Genomic DNA, 15,610 nt, shown 5'->3' with positions numbered 1-15,610 from the left:
ATATCCATTAGAAATAATATATTGGTTTAATTCCAAGCAACCTTTGCACTTACCTTATGCAAACTAGTTCAATTCTGCACTTATACATTTGCTTTGGTTTGTGTTGGCATCAATCACCAAAAAGGGGGAGATTGAAAGGGAAATAGGGTCAAACCTTTTCCTATATAATTTTGGTGGTTGAATTGCCCAACACAAATAATTGGACTAACTAGTTTGCTCTAGAAAATATGTTCTACAGGTGTCAAAGGTTCACAACAAACCAATACAAAAGAAAAACAAAGGGTTCAAAAAGACATGGAGCAAGAAACCGAAGGCACCCCTTGTCTGGCGCACCGGACTGTCGGGTGTGCCACCGGACAGTGTCCGGTGCACCAGGGTGGATCAGCTCGAACTCCTCAGCTTCGGGTTTCTGGAATTGCTCCCCGCTATAATTCACCGGACTGTTCGGTGTTGCACCGGACTGTCCGGTGTGCCAGCGGGAGCAACGGCTACTGCGCCAACGATCGTTTGCAAATATGAATAGTGAATAGTGCAACTGCGCGCGTAGAATCAGAGTAGGCGCCAGAAGGCACACCGGACAGTGAACAGTGACTGTCTGGTGCACCACCGGACTGTCCGGTGGCCCCACATGTCAGAGCTCCAACTGTCGAACCCTAACGGTTGGGTAACGTGGCTGGCGCACCGGACAGTGTCCGGTGGCGCACCGGACTGTCTGGTGCGCCCATCGTAGACAGCCTTCCCCAACGGCCACTTTGGTGGTTGGGTCTATAAATACCCCCCAAGCACCACACTTCAAGGCATCCAAGTTTTCAGCCATTGCATTCAATACAAGAGCTCTAGACTTCACTTCAAGACACAAATAAGAGATCAAATCCTCTCCCAAGTCCAAAGATCACTCCAATCAAATAGTGACTAGTGAGAGAGAGATATTTGTGTTCATTTGAGTTCTTGCGCTTGGAACGCTTTTCTTCTTCCCCATTTCTTTTCTCAACATCTTTGTAATCAAAGCAAGGGACACCAATTATGTGGTGGTCCTTGTGGGGACTAAGTGTCCCAATTGATTGACGAGAAAAGCTCACTTGGTCTAGGTGACCGTTTGAGAGAGGGAAAGGGTTGAAAGAGACCCGGTCTTTGTGACCACCTCAACGGGGAGTAGGTTTGTAAGAACCGAACCTCGGTAAAACAAATCACTGTGTCATCCGCTCTATTTCTTTGGTTGATTTGTTTTCACCCTCTCTTTTGGACTCGATTATATTTCTAACACTAACCCCGGCTTATAGTTGTGCTTAAAGTTTATAAATTTCAGATTTGCCTATTCACCCCCCCTCTAGGCGACTTTCAGTACCTCACCCAGGGGGCCTCCACCATCGACTTTAGAAACCTTAGCGGGTTGCTTTGTATTAAGTGTATTCTGTGAAAGCCTCATAGTGGATCCCTAGCCACTCACCTCGGAAGTGTTTACTGGTTTTGGCAAACCCAGGCTAGAGGGGATACACGGCTTGTGGGTAAAGTTGTACCACCTCTGCAGAGTGTAAAACTGATATATCAGCCGTGCTCGCAGTTATGAGCAGCCTGGACTCCTCACATGATAATTGAACTTGAAGATGGAAATAAATCGAGATCCGATGATCTACCAATGGTTTGCTTAAGTGGTTTCACTTAAGTGTTTTTGATATACTCTTATACCTTTGTTTAATGGGAATACTTGGGATTCACACTTATTAGTAAGACAGGTGTTGTTAATAAAATGTTGACCAACTAGAATGCTTACTGCTCAACCTTAGCCTCACCTTGTTAAACTTGCATTAGATTTTCCCTCACTTGCTGAGCCCCGACCATAAGTGAGCTCACCCTTGCTTAAATTTTGATCAGAAGTTTGCAGATGAAGTTATGATGCTGAGCTCCATGGAGGCTAGTCTAGTGATACCCCCGGTCATCTTCCTATGGATGGATGTCCATGTTTTGCTGTACTTTGATGAATAAAGGTCAAGACATTATGTTTGTTTGAAGTGTAATATGTTAATATAATAATTATTTATGCTTTTATGCATTGTTCTTTTGATATATTACACTTGTGACGTCAACATATGTGTGCAAATGGATCCTGGCACACATATGCGATGCACCCGGCTCTGCCCTTCGGAAATGGGTGTGACACCACCCTCACAACTACTGTCGGCCCGCCCTTCCGATCCAGCTGTATACCGTGTGCCGGCGACCCCCTGCCAAACCAAGCGGGTGAGGTTTGCATTCACTGCAAGCACCACACCGCCCCGCATTCACTACCCTTCCCCCGTATCCCGCAGCCACAGTGCTACCCCCGCCCCGACAGCTGGTTCGAAGCCCCCGCCTGGAAGCTGCGACCGCATTGAAGATGAGGATCTTGAAGGATGGACGACGATTCGGCGCAGGCGTGGACGCGCCGCCCACGCAGGCCTAGGCTGCGTCCAAGCGGAGCCTCGCCTTCTCTCAGCCCATGCCCCTAGCCGTCTGATGGTAAGCCTACGAGGTAAATGTGCTCGCTGCTTGAGTAGGGATCACTTGGCCATTCATTGCAGGGATCCGGTCAAGTGCATCAAATGCAAGCGCTCCAGGCATAGGTCTTGGCAGTGCTCATGGATTGTTAGCAAGCCGACTCCTATCCCCCAACGTCAACCTCCCTTCCTCGACTCTCACAACTTCCCGCCGCTCGCCGCTCCGACCATGGCCCTTCCAGGTGACCCAGCAATGTGCCCGGATCAATCCTGGACCACCACTTCTGCCACCCGCGACATGGAGAGAGAGCTCGAACGACTGAGCTCCCATGCAGTGGTGGTTTGGCTCAGCCGCGACCGCCCCGACATCAGCCTCGACAGGGTGGAGCGGTCCTTCTGCTCTCGCTTTGCGGTGCGACCGGTGGACATCATGGTGTCCATAAGCCCACCTGCAGACTTCCTCATGACCTTCACGCACCGGCACCACCGGGATGCGGCCGTCGCTGCTAGGGACTTCCCGCTTGGCAAGCTTGACTTCCGCATCAGGCCGTGGCAGCTGATCACCCTTGGAGAATGCTACGACCTCAGCTTCCACGTCAGGCTGTGCCTTGAGGGCATCCCTCCTCATGCGTGGAATGAAAGCATCGCCAAGCGTGTCGTGGCCCGTGCCTATGTCTTGGACTACGTCGAAGACGACTGCCTCTCCTCCACCAAGAAGGACGCCCGCTGCCTCAACCTTTGGGCATGGACAGAAAATCCGTTTGACATCCCGAAGGTTATCTGGCTTACAATTACTGGCTCTGTGATGGTGATCCATGAAGGTGCGCCCCCTCCAGTGGGCCACTGTGGCCTCACTTTCCAGGTGCTTGTCCGCCTCGACTTGGTGGAGGGGCCACCGGGCCGCGATGGGCTGCCTACCACTCGCTCCCTCACCTGGCGCCATGGTGTCATCGACGGGGAGCACGAGCCACGCGACCGACACGATCCGCCCCCGACAGACCATCGCAACGACCGTCGACGTCGGGACAGAGATGATGAAGACGAAGGAGATGAATGGTGTGGGCGTCGACAGCATAATGGGGAGAGCTGGAGCTCTCGACTCTTCCGCAGCCTCTCCCGTGCGTCGCGAGACCCGAACCATTCTGATTCGTGGCGCGAGCAACACCACGACAGAGGATCTAGGAATGGAGGATGACACCACCACCTTGGACTCGGTTTTGCGCCCCAGCCTTTGGAGAAGAGGCACGTGCGGGCCGTAGCCGAGAACGACATACACATTGCCACCAAGGGCATCGCCATCGCCCCTCCCCCCGCTCGCTTCGCCAGCTCCTAGAGTTCCCCACGGTGATCCGTAGACACTGCAATCAGGCCTCTACTCCCTGCTTCGAGAAGGACCGTAGACCCTCCCCTCGGTTGTCTCTGCTTCGAACCACAGGGGAAGGGGTGCGGAGGGATCTCTGCTGGCTGGATAGAACCGTTCTTCACCGCCGCACCTGTGCAAGAGCCTAGGGCTGCTGTCTTTGCATGCTGCGCGTTGTTACTTGCCTGGCTGTGTCTACCGCAGACGCACCTATCCTCCCCTGCTAGTACCGGGACAGTGCCCACCATCGCCGGCCACACTAAACAAGACACCTACAGAGGCCTCAATGCCGGAGACAAATCAGACTGCCTCCAACACTGAAGTTGACTCTATGAACAACGCGCCTAATGGGCCAGGGCTAGAAGAGGCACCAGGCCTCGTGGATGCTGCTGCTGGCCTTGAGCCGGAAGGGCTGTCCCCTTCTCTTTCGGCGTCCTTCATCAACAACTTCACCCACCCAGCAGCCCGACCCCTGCTCCAGCAACACCAGCAAGCCCTATCAAGCCCGAAGAAGAGAGGAAGGCATGGGGTCAGGCCGATCCTTAGGAGCAAGCGGCTCGCGGCGGTTGTCTGGCCATGCGGCAACATACAAGAGCGCGCTCGCCAAGTCCTCATGAAGCGGCTGGGGATCTTGCCTAGCATTGGCCAGCCAACAACTGCCGCTAATGGTGAAGCTGCACTGGAGCACTACATCAACCTCTTCAAGGGTCCGCTGACGACCGTGGCTCTTCAGGCACTGCTACCCCTCTGTGGAATTATTCCACAGGGGCAGACAGTGCAGGGAACTTGATCCTGCCGCCGACATCGCGATGTGTGGGTACAAGATCTTAGTAAATGTCTAGTAGCTCCGTGTTCGATCTCCCAGGTGGCGTCCTTGTGTTTGTGGTTCCAAGTCTTCATCAACACCTTGTCCGGTGGCCCAGAATCATGACAGCAGCCAGAGGCCTTCAATTGCTGTGTTTCTATTGGACCACCCCACTTAGACGTTTAATGCCGCCGCGTCTGCTTGTCTGTCGGTTATCTTCATTGGTTAGGAGGCCGCTGGGCCTGCTCCCAGCCGCTTTGAACTGCTTGTGTTTCAGGGATAATGGTTGCAATTCACCGCTGACATCATTTCTGGTCTCCTATCTGCCTTGGATCTGTTTGACCTCCAACAGGGTGTTACTGCCTGCCAATGCCTCAACAAAATTGTAAAATTCTTAGTTGGAACGTGAGGGGCCTTAATGAAATGGCCAGACGTGACTCGGTTCAGGAACTGATCCAGGACACCGGAAGCACCATTGTTTGCATACAAGAGACTAAGCTAGCTGCACTTGATAATGCAGCCATCTTTCGCACCTTAGGACCAAAAGTTCTCAACAATGTTGCTATCCTGCCCATGATTAACACCAGGGGAGGGATTCTGTTAGCAGCCTCTGATGATTTTTTCTCCCTCTCACAAGTCTACACCACACCTCACACTATCTCAGCCTCGATCACTATGAAGGCCGATAACTCTGTTTGGTGGATTACAGGGGTCTATGGCTCGCAGTCTGTTGCGGAGAAGCACAATTTCCTCCAGGAGCTCAAAAACCTAGCGTCACAGAGATGGGAGAAATGGCTTGTGCGTGGGGATTTCAACCTCGTCTATCAGACTTCAGATAAAAACAATAGAAACTTAAACCGGTATCTCATGGGGGCATTCAAATCAGCTTTGGACATCCTGTTGCTCAAAGAAATCCACCTCAAAGGTCGTCGTTACACTTGGAGCAATGGTCATGCTAGTCCAACTCTAACAAGGATTGACAGAATCTTCTACACTTCTGAATGGAAGATGCTCTTCCCCAATTGCTACCTGCACTCCCTCCCGTCCCTCATGTCTGACCACACTCCGCTTCTCCTACAGGGAGAGCTAACGAGAACATGTAGCCCCTCCTTCCGTTTCGAAAACTTTTGGGTAAAGATGGTGGGATTTAAAGAGGCCGTTCAAGATGCATGGTCCAAACATGTATGCTCCTCCTGTACGCCACTAAAACGCCTCCATATCAAGCTAGCACGCACTGCAAAAGACATCAAGGCGTGGCACGGAACCAAGGTTGCAGACACAAAACTGTAGCTTGCAATTACTAAAGAGTTAATCCTCAGGTTGGAAACTGCCCAAGAAGAGAGATTGCTCATGTCGGAAGAATTGGACTTCCTGAAGGTGCTCAAGGCCCGCTCCCTTGGACTAGCGGTGATTGAGAAATCGAGGATTCGCCAACGGGCCTGACTTACCCGCATTCGATTAGGCGATGCAAACACTAAATTCTTTCATCCCACTGCCAGCTCCAGAGCGAGGAAGAACTATATCCAATACCTGCAGCCCGCCATTGGGAATCTGGCAGTGGCCCATAATGACAAAGAAAAAATTATTTATGACCATTTCAAGTCACATCTGGGGACAACCCCACCCAAAGAGCAATAAGGCCCCAGGGCCAGACGGTTTTACAGGAATTTTTTTCAAGGAGTGCTGGGACATCATCAAAGTGGATGTGTTGGAGGCCTTTCACCAACTCCATGCCATGAATGGAGCCGAATTCAAGTTCCTAAACTCTGTGAATATCATGCTCATTCCAAAGAAGCTAGATGCTAAGTCAGTGGGAGACTAGCGCCCTATTAGCTTGATCCATAGCATAGCAAAAATCTTCTCCAAATTACTTGCTAATCGGTTGGCCCCCTTCCTGAACAACTTAGTCTCCAAATCCCAATCTGCATTCATTAGGAAAAGGTGCATTCAAGACAACTTCTTGTCTGTTCAAAACTTGGTCAGGAGGCTACATAAGAAAAAAAAGTTGGCGCTCTTCCTGAAGCTCGACATCCAGAAGGCCTTCGACTCTGTGAACTGGGGATATCTCCTAGAAGTCCTATAGGCCATGGGATTTGGGCCACACTGGCGTGAGTGGATCTCCATCATGTTCGGTACGACCTCTTCTAGGGCCCTGCTCAACGGCACCCAAGGGCCACGTATCCTGCACATGAGAGGGGTGAGGCAGGGAGACCCCCTCTCCCCTATGTTGTTCATTCTCGCCATTGACCCGGTGCAGTGCATCCTTGAGCTTGCAACCCGACAAGGAATCCTCTCCCCCCTTCCGCTGAACACAGCCAATCTTAGGACGTCTCTTTATGTTGATGATGCTGCTATCTTCATCAACCCCTCTAGGGATGAAATTGTGGCGGTCAAAGACATCCTACACACCTTTGGATGCGCCTCAGGCTTGGTTACTAACCTTGAAAAGAGCTTCATCCACCCGATCCAGTGTGAAGACATCGACCTTGTGAAAGTTCCCTATGCTCGGGAACAGGATCTGGATGTCGCCTAGAGGGGGGGTGAATAGGCGAATAATAATTATCACTTTTAAAACTTAAATTCTTACTCTACTCGAAGGCTGGATTGCAGTGGAGTGAAAAACCCTTCGAGTAGGTTGCAGCGAAATGGAAGATCCTGTCTTAAAATGCCCTGCACTTCAGATATAACTTGTACCACAAATAAGTATTGAAGTGCAGATATAAAGAGTGAGAAAGACAGAGAATCAGCACACAGCACAGAGCAGAGCACACAGACGCAGGGATTTATCCCGAGGTTCGGCCAAGCCTGAAATGCTTGCCTAGTCCTTGTTGGAGTTAGCCACACCTAGGCTTGGAGTCTATTTCAACTCCTTCCTCTGTTTGCTTAGATCTATCAGTACGACAGATAGAGCCTTCCACTATGTTGATGTTGGTTACAACAACACTGTGGCTGCTTACAGTCTTCTCGACAGCACTCCGGCAGAGTAACAACGCACTCAAGACTTTGCTCTAGCTCTCAGCAGCACTTCTCCACTCTCTAAAGGCTTATAGCTTTGCCTCCACACAAACTAGAGAGATATACACGAGAGGGAGAGAGAGAATTGATCCAAATGATGTATACAATTGTTGGTTGCACTTCTGTTTGTTGGAGGCGCCTAGGGGTCCCTTTTATAGTCCCAAAGGGCCTAGGAGCCGTTGGAATTCCTTTAGGAAGGCTATCCTTGCCTTCTGTCGGGTGGCGCACCGGACAGTCTGGTGCACCACCGGACATGAACAGTTCCTGTCCGGTGCTCGATCTCCTTCCTTTTCTGGCGAAGCCGACCATTGGCCCTTTGTTCCCCTTGGCGCACCGGACAGTCCGTTGCGATCAAGTAATCGTTGGCCTGGCCACGTGTCGCGCGTTGATCACGCGGCCGACCGTTGGTGCTGACGACCGTTGGCTCACCGGACAGTCCGGTGCCCCACCGGACAGTCCAGTGAATTATAGCCATGTCGCCTCTCTGTTTCCCGAGGGCGGGCAGTTCATCGCCGAGCCAGCCTGGGGCACCGGACACTGTCCGGTGCACCACCGGACAATCCGGTGTGCCAGGCCGAGCTGAAGTTGGCTGCATACAGCCAAGTCTTTTCCACTTCTTTTCTTTCTATTTCCAGCACTTAGACAAACCATGTTAGTACTCAAAAACAATGTATTAGGTATGGAAACATACCTCGTTCCTTGATTTGCGCTTTACCCATATTTAGCATTTGGCACGTTTTGAGATTAATGTTGAACTCTAAATCCTCAAGTCAACTTGACTTGATCTAGATTGACATATTTGAGTTTCAACACCCTGCAAAGGTCACATAGAATATATCCAAACATAGGAACAACCCAATCTAAAGATCAAGGTGAACTTAGCTCTTTTGGGCTACTTCCAGTTCTGGTTTTGACATTGTTCCTTCTTCTAGTGACCTTGTTCACTTCTTAGAGCTTGATCTTGAGCCTTATGACTTACACCACATAACTATAGATGTTACCTCATTGGTTGTAAGTCACGTCCTTATGTAGTGATCCTTGATGTGCCATAGCTCTTCTCAACTTGATCAACCTTGACTTTGCAAGTCTTCTTCTTCACCCTTGGCTTTGGGTTCCTCAACCTCTTTGACCTTCTCCCATGCACTTGGTACCTCGAAGCTCTTCTTGCCTCCATCCTTGGCTTGATCGGTTGTCTCAGAGTTATGCACGTCGAGTCTCACTTAAGCAATGTCCATCTTACTTGTGATGTACATTATCTATTTAATCTAGTCTTTGGACCATCACACTTGTTTACTTGTGTTAAACCCTATTAGCTTTGCATTAAGCACCTGTTCAACACTTAGCACACTCGTTAGTCCTTTAATTAGGTTGTCATCTAAACACCAAAGCCCACAAGAGAGCTTTCACCTTGATCATGTGCTCCAGCCATTCCACGGGACTCGGGGGAATTTCCCCTGTCGTTACCTAGGTCTCCAACTCCATACCCGACCACTTCGTAAAATCCACATCCAACCACTCATTGAAAAAATTGGCAACCGTCTGGCAGGATGGAAAGGAAATCTTCTAAACCAAGCTGGCCGGCTCACGCTCGTATCTTCTGTTCTGTCCTCCATGCCCACCTACCACTTATCGGTTTTTCCCCTCGCGAATTGGGCACGCAAACGCATTGACAGGATCCGACGCTCCTTTCTTTGGAAAGGGAAGGCCAAGTCAAATGGTGGTCACTGCCTCATCACATGGCCACTAGTTTGCAAGCCCAAAGCCCTCGGCGGCTTGGGGGTTCTCAACCTTAACAAGTTCGGATGCGCCCTTCGCCTTCACTGGCTTTGGAAGGAATGGACGACAGACGATCACCCTTGGAAAGGTTTCAAAGCGCCTTGTAACCGAGTTGACAGATTGCTCTTTAGTGCCTCCACTACTGTCACAATTGGGGACGGTAAGACGGCCAAGTTCTGGCACGATAGTTGGCTCGATGGCATGGCTCCAAGGAATATAGCCCCGCACCTCTTCGACCTAATCCCGAGAAAGAACAATTTGGTTGCCCATGAACTTAGCGGACAACATTGGATCAAAACACTAAGAAGTAGGATCACTTCCAGTGTTCAGATTGAGGACTTTGTCTCTCTTTGGACTAGACTCTGGGATTTTCAGCTGCAACCTGACTCACCGAATACCATTGCCTAGAATCGGTCTCCTGATGGTATCTTCTGAGTTAAATCGGCCTACAGAGCATAGTTCATTGGCTCGTACAGTCACCATAATGCTAACCTTGTCGAGAAGGCACGCGCAGAACCAAAATGCAAAATTTTTGCTTGGATTCTCCTGCAGGAAAAACTACTCACGACCAACAATCTCGCCACCCATGGGTGGCCTCATCAGCCGTCTTGTGCCTTCTGCAACGGAACCCTTGAGACTGGTATTCACCTGTGTCTACATTGTCCTTTCGCCCGTGCGGTGTGGAGACAAATCCTGGCTTGGGAAGGTGTAATCCTCCCTGCCCAGTCTGACCTTGCTTCCGCCACCAACATTCGGGAGTGGTGGGAAGCTGCGACTCCCCCACTACCAAAAAATCAGAAACGCGCTTTCAATGGAATCGTGATTTACACAATGTGGAACCTCTAGAAGGAGAGGAATCGAAGGATTTTTGAAAGCGTTGCCCTTCCCCCGGTCCAAGTCGCCTTAAGAATTAAAGAAGATGTTTCACAATTTAGGCAGGCTTTGCTTCCCATGTAATTTTCATATTGCTGCTTCCTGCTAGCCTGGAGGATTTAGGGTGTGGGGCTTAGCCTCCCTTTGAGTGTGCTCGGGTGTGGCTTGTCCAGTCTCAGACCGTTGTTTGTACTCTCCAAACTCTTTCCCCTTAAATGATGGGCAGAGCTCCTGCCGTTTTCGTTAAAAAATACAATCCATTCCTTTAAGCAGAAATCATCCATCACTCCCAACTCACTCCATCCTATAAAAGCCACGACCAGCTACCCCCACAATTCTCCTCCTACTCCGTCCTCAGCAGGACAGCAAGACACCCTCCCTCACTGAAGAACCAAGAGCAAGAATACCCAAGAATAGTAGCTCTCACCCCCAATGGTGTCCTACGACAAGGCATTCAAGTCCTACAAGAAGGCCCTCACCACCACGGCGTCCGTCGCCACGTCCATGATGCTGGTGCGCAGCGTGGCGAACGAGGTGGTGCCACCCGAGCTGCGCGAGCTGCTCTTCTCCGGCTTCGGCTACCTGCGCTCACGCGCGTCGTCGGATCACACCATCGTCGTCGAGAAGAAGAACGACGGGCTCACCAACAACCATGTCTACTGCATAGTGAAGACTTACCTCGCCACGCGCATGAACATCGACATCCAGCAGTGCCTACGTCAGCAGCATGGACGAGGATGACAAGATGATGGTCAGCATGGAGGAGGGCGATGAGATGTTGGATGTTTATCAAGGCACGGAGTTCAAGTGGTGCCTTGTCTGCAAAGACAACTCAAAGGACTCCCTCAATAATGGCGGTCAGAATGAGTCCCAGTTATTTGAGCTGGCCTTCAACAAGAGGCACAAGGACAAGGCCCTCAAATCGTACCTCCCATTCATCTTGGCCACAGCCAAGGCCATCAAAGCCCAGGAGAGAACTCTCATGATATACATGACTGAGTACGACGATTGGTCCGCGATTGACCTCAACCACCCATCTATGTTCGACACGCTTTCCATGGACCACAAGCTGAAGCAGTCCATCATCGATGATCTTAACATGTTCATCAAGAGGAATGATTACTATAAGAAGATTGGCAAGGCGTGGAAGCGGGGGTACCTACTGTATGGTCCACCTGGGACTGGGAAGTCTAGCCTAATCGCGGCCATGGCCAACCATCTCAGGTTTGACATATATGATCTCGAGCTAACTGTGGTCACATCCAACTCAGACCTCAGGAGGCTTCTTGTTGGAATGGGCAACCGATCCATTCTTGTGATCGAAGATATTAACTGCACCATCGAAATGAAACAAAGGGAGGAAGGTGAGGGACATGGCAAGTCAAATTCTACAGAACAAAACAGGAGGGAAGAGAAGGTGAGTACTAACCCTCGATGTCCAAACCCTGTCAGTCTCTTCTCGATTCCACCACTCCCTCATTATTCCTGACAAAAAATGGATTTTTTGAGTAGGTAACGCTGTCTGGGCTGCTCAACTTTGTTGATGGGCTGTGGTCAACAAGTGGGGAAGAAAGGATCATCGTCTTCACAACCAACTACAAGGAGTGGCTCGACCCAGCACTGTTGCGGCCTAGAAGGATGGACATGCACATCCACATGGGGTATTGCACCCTAGAGTCTTTCCAAATCCTTGCCAACAACTACCACTCCATTGAGTACCATGACACATATCTAGAGATTGAGAAACTAATCAAGGAGATGACGGTGACACCTGCAGAGGTTGCTGAGATTCTGATGAGGAATGATGACACTGATGTTGTGCTCCATGATCTTATCGGTTTCCTGAAGTCAAGAATGAAGGGTGTCAATGAGGTCAAGATTGAACACAAGAAAGTAAATAACAAGATGGACGAGAAGAAGGAAGACAAGGACAATGATAAAGATTAAAACCAGTGCACTTCCTTCTACAATAGTAAGGAATATGAAAGCAACACATCACATTTCATATAGATAGATCCTACAGGTGATCCATTGGTGTGTGTATGTGAATGTTTGCATATTCTCAACATTGTGTTTTTGGATCAATGAGGCGTGTTGGTACTTGCATGGAGTTATGTTAGTACTTGTTTAGTAGCATGTATGCAGAACTACAGACACACGAAATCCATATAACAATTAACATGAAATTGCAAACATGCCATTGTCGTGCAAATGCCAACCTTGGATAGTGTAAAGCAGTACTTGTTTGAGTCATTTCCTGTGGATGTCGCGTGCATTTCACACGACCTCCACAGTTTTTTTCCTTGCTACATCTAGAGATTGAGGAGGTGACGAAAGATGTGACGGTGACCTCCCCATAGGTTTGCTGAGGTTCTGATAAGGAATAGTGATACTATTGTTGTGCTCCATGATCTTGTTGATCTCCAGAAGTGAAAACAAAATATGCTAATTTAAACACAAATAGTCACAAGGATGCAAATAACCATCTAGTTGATGAGATAATAGAGACAATTAAAAATCCCAGGCAAATTCCCTCCAAAAGGAGAAAGAATGAAAAGAAGGCAAGAAGTTGAAAACTAGTGGCAGTTTGTGTACAGATACAGATAGACTGGTGATACTCGACATAGTCTCGACAGGAACATAAACAGAAGCAAACACGCCATTACACCATCAAAGGCAACTTTGACTAGCGAGTCACATACAGTTGCAATTAGAGTGCTAGACTAGATTGTTCGAAACCGGAAACCAAACACACTGAGTGGACTAAGGCTATCTCCAGCAGTTCTCATATCTCATTTCCTATCACACCTCATATTACAAACTACACTCTGCAAACAGTGTTATCTATTGTGCAAAACAGTGTTTTCCACGACCATATGCATGATCTTCTCAACACATCCGAGCCACTTGCACCGGCAGCGGGGCGTCCTTGATTCCACAAATCTGAACCCCCTGGCCTCATCTAACCATCGGAATGCATGTATCTAACAAGACAAGGGTGATTTTACCTCAAAATTGTCACACCCGTTTCCAAAGGGAAGAGCCGGGTGCATGGCATATGTGTGCCAGGATCTATTTCCACACATATGTTGACGTCACAAGTGTAATATATCAAAAGAACAATGCATAAGAGCGTAAATAACGATTATATTAACATATTACACTTCGAACAGACATAATGTCTTAACCTTTATTCATCAAAGTACAGCGAACATGGACATCCATCCACAGGAAGATGACCGGGGGTATCACTAGACTAGCATCCATGGAGTTCAGCATCATATCTTCATCTGCAAACTTCTGATAAAAATTAAGCAAGGGTGAGCTCACTTATGGTCAGGGCTCAGCAAGTGGGGGAAAACTAATGCAGGTTTAACAAGGTGAGGCTAAGGTTGAGCAGTAAGCATTTTAGTTGGTCAACATTTTATTAACAACACCTGTCTTACTAATAAGTGTGAATCCCAAGTATTCCCATTAAGCAAAGGTATAAGTGTATATCAAAAACACTTAAGTGAAACCACTTAAGCAAACCATTGGCAGATCATCGGATCTTGATTTATTTCCATCTTCAAGTTCAATTATCATGTGAGGAGTCCAGGCTGTTCATAACCGTGAGCATGGCTGATATATCAGTTTTACACTCTGCAGAGGTGGTACAACTTTACCCACAAGCTATGTATCCCCTCTAGCCTGGGTCGGCCAAAACCCGTAAACACTTCCGAGGTGAGTGGCTAGGGATCCACTATGAGGCTTTCACAAAATACACTTAATACGGAGCAACCCGCTAAGGTTTCTAAAGACGATGGTGGAGGCCCCCTAGGTGAGGTACCTTAGCCAAGAATACGTCCCCATGTTAACGTGGGCTGCCAACACCTACCGCTCCCCCTCTTGCCCATATTTCAGGTAAGGTTGCCAGACACTAAGCATATAAAGCTAATTACCAAAGCCAGAGCCATGATAGCACTCGTGGTTGCACTATTTTCCCGGGTGGTCACTCCATGTTCCAATTAATATGCAATAATCTTGTTTAACCATCGGGTTAACAATAATAATGTAGACTTACCATTTTGGAACATTAATATCATAAGCGGGAGTGACTGCATAAAGTTAAGTTGTAGCAATAGCATAGCTACGAAGATAAAGTATAATTCCCAGGTTTGATCAAGGAATAAGGTTGGAAAGGTTATCTAAATAGGTAACCCGTCAAATTATGCATATATATCCAAAAGAATAAACTTTATTAAATGTATTGTTTGGGATCAAACATAGTATGCAGAGGGAGAAGTCCACTTGCCTTGCTTATTGAAAACTTGAGGTTCTTCCACGGATAGGAATAGATCTTGATTCTTAACTACTAGATCAACCACTGAATATCACACAAACAAACAAGAAGAGCAAACACCATTCAATAACATACAACATTCACCATACGTAAAGCTAAAAGAAAGCCTAACGAAAAGAGCGTTCGCTTTTCAAAAACATTACACGCAAGGGTTATAATAAAAAGGTATTCTTTTCAAACATGTGATCTATACTTTATAAAATAAAACATGAGCTTATAAATGTCTTAATTACAATATACAAATATTGGGTTCATCAAATCAATCCTTTATAAAATGTCATACGTGATATGTCTAAGATTAAGGGTTTATAAGACGGTAAAACACGTTATAACGATATAAATCCTTTTTAACCTTTTAGAGAAGATATATGTTATATATCTAAGGTTAATGTGTTATGAAATACATTATTAATTTTAGAAGAATTATAGAACGTATTATAAATCATTGTTAAACCTTCATTTATGACAAATTAATATATAAGTCTTAATAGATTTTATGTGAAAAGATCATTATTATTAAACACATGATTTAATAAACTTTTATGTAAAAGACAATGAACAACAATTATATTTTATTTTTATTAGAAAGTGCATGTCCTATATTTTATTAAGAAAGCTATATACAAAACAATATACAAACTAACATTATTATTAAAGAACATGAACACTAATTTCCTTAGTTTATTCTTTAGTAAAAACTAAGTGACACATATATAAATGATATTAACTAATTTTGATTAAATGATTAATTAAGCCTATATAACCAGTTGTAAACAAATATAAATCTAATTAACTAGGTTATGAGAGGACATAATTACTCTATTATTTATTTTTACATTTAGTTTAGAAATATATGACCTAGATATTTAAAATGAATATTATATTCATTGGTATGTTATTAACTATTGTTTTAGTTATGATGATGTGAGCACTTAATTAAGCCATTATATCGTTATTAGAAAAGT

General features: G+C 47.2%; 1 pseudogene; it reads left to right on the top strand.

Moving 5' to 3' along the window:
* The first annotated feature begins 10,735 nt into the window (after positions 1 to 10,735).
* LOC103637039 (AAA-ATPase At3g50940-like) lies at positions 10,736 to 12,250 on the top strand (annotated as a pseudogene).
* Positions 12,251 to 15,610: the final 3,360 nt, after the last annotated feature.

Source organism: Zea mays, chromosome 8, assembly GCF_902167145.1.
Source record: "Zea mays cultivar B73 chromosome 8, Zm-B73-REFERENCE-NAM-5.0, whole genome shotgun sequence".
Taxonomy (NCBI): domain Eukaryota; kingdom Viridiplantae; phylum Streptophyta; class Magnoliopsida; order Poales; family Poaceae; genus Zea; species Zea mays.
This window is presented reverse-complemented; position numbering and strand designations above follow the sequence as displayed.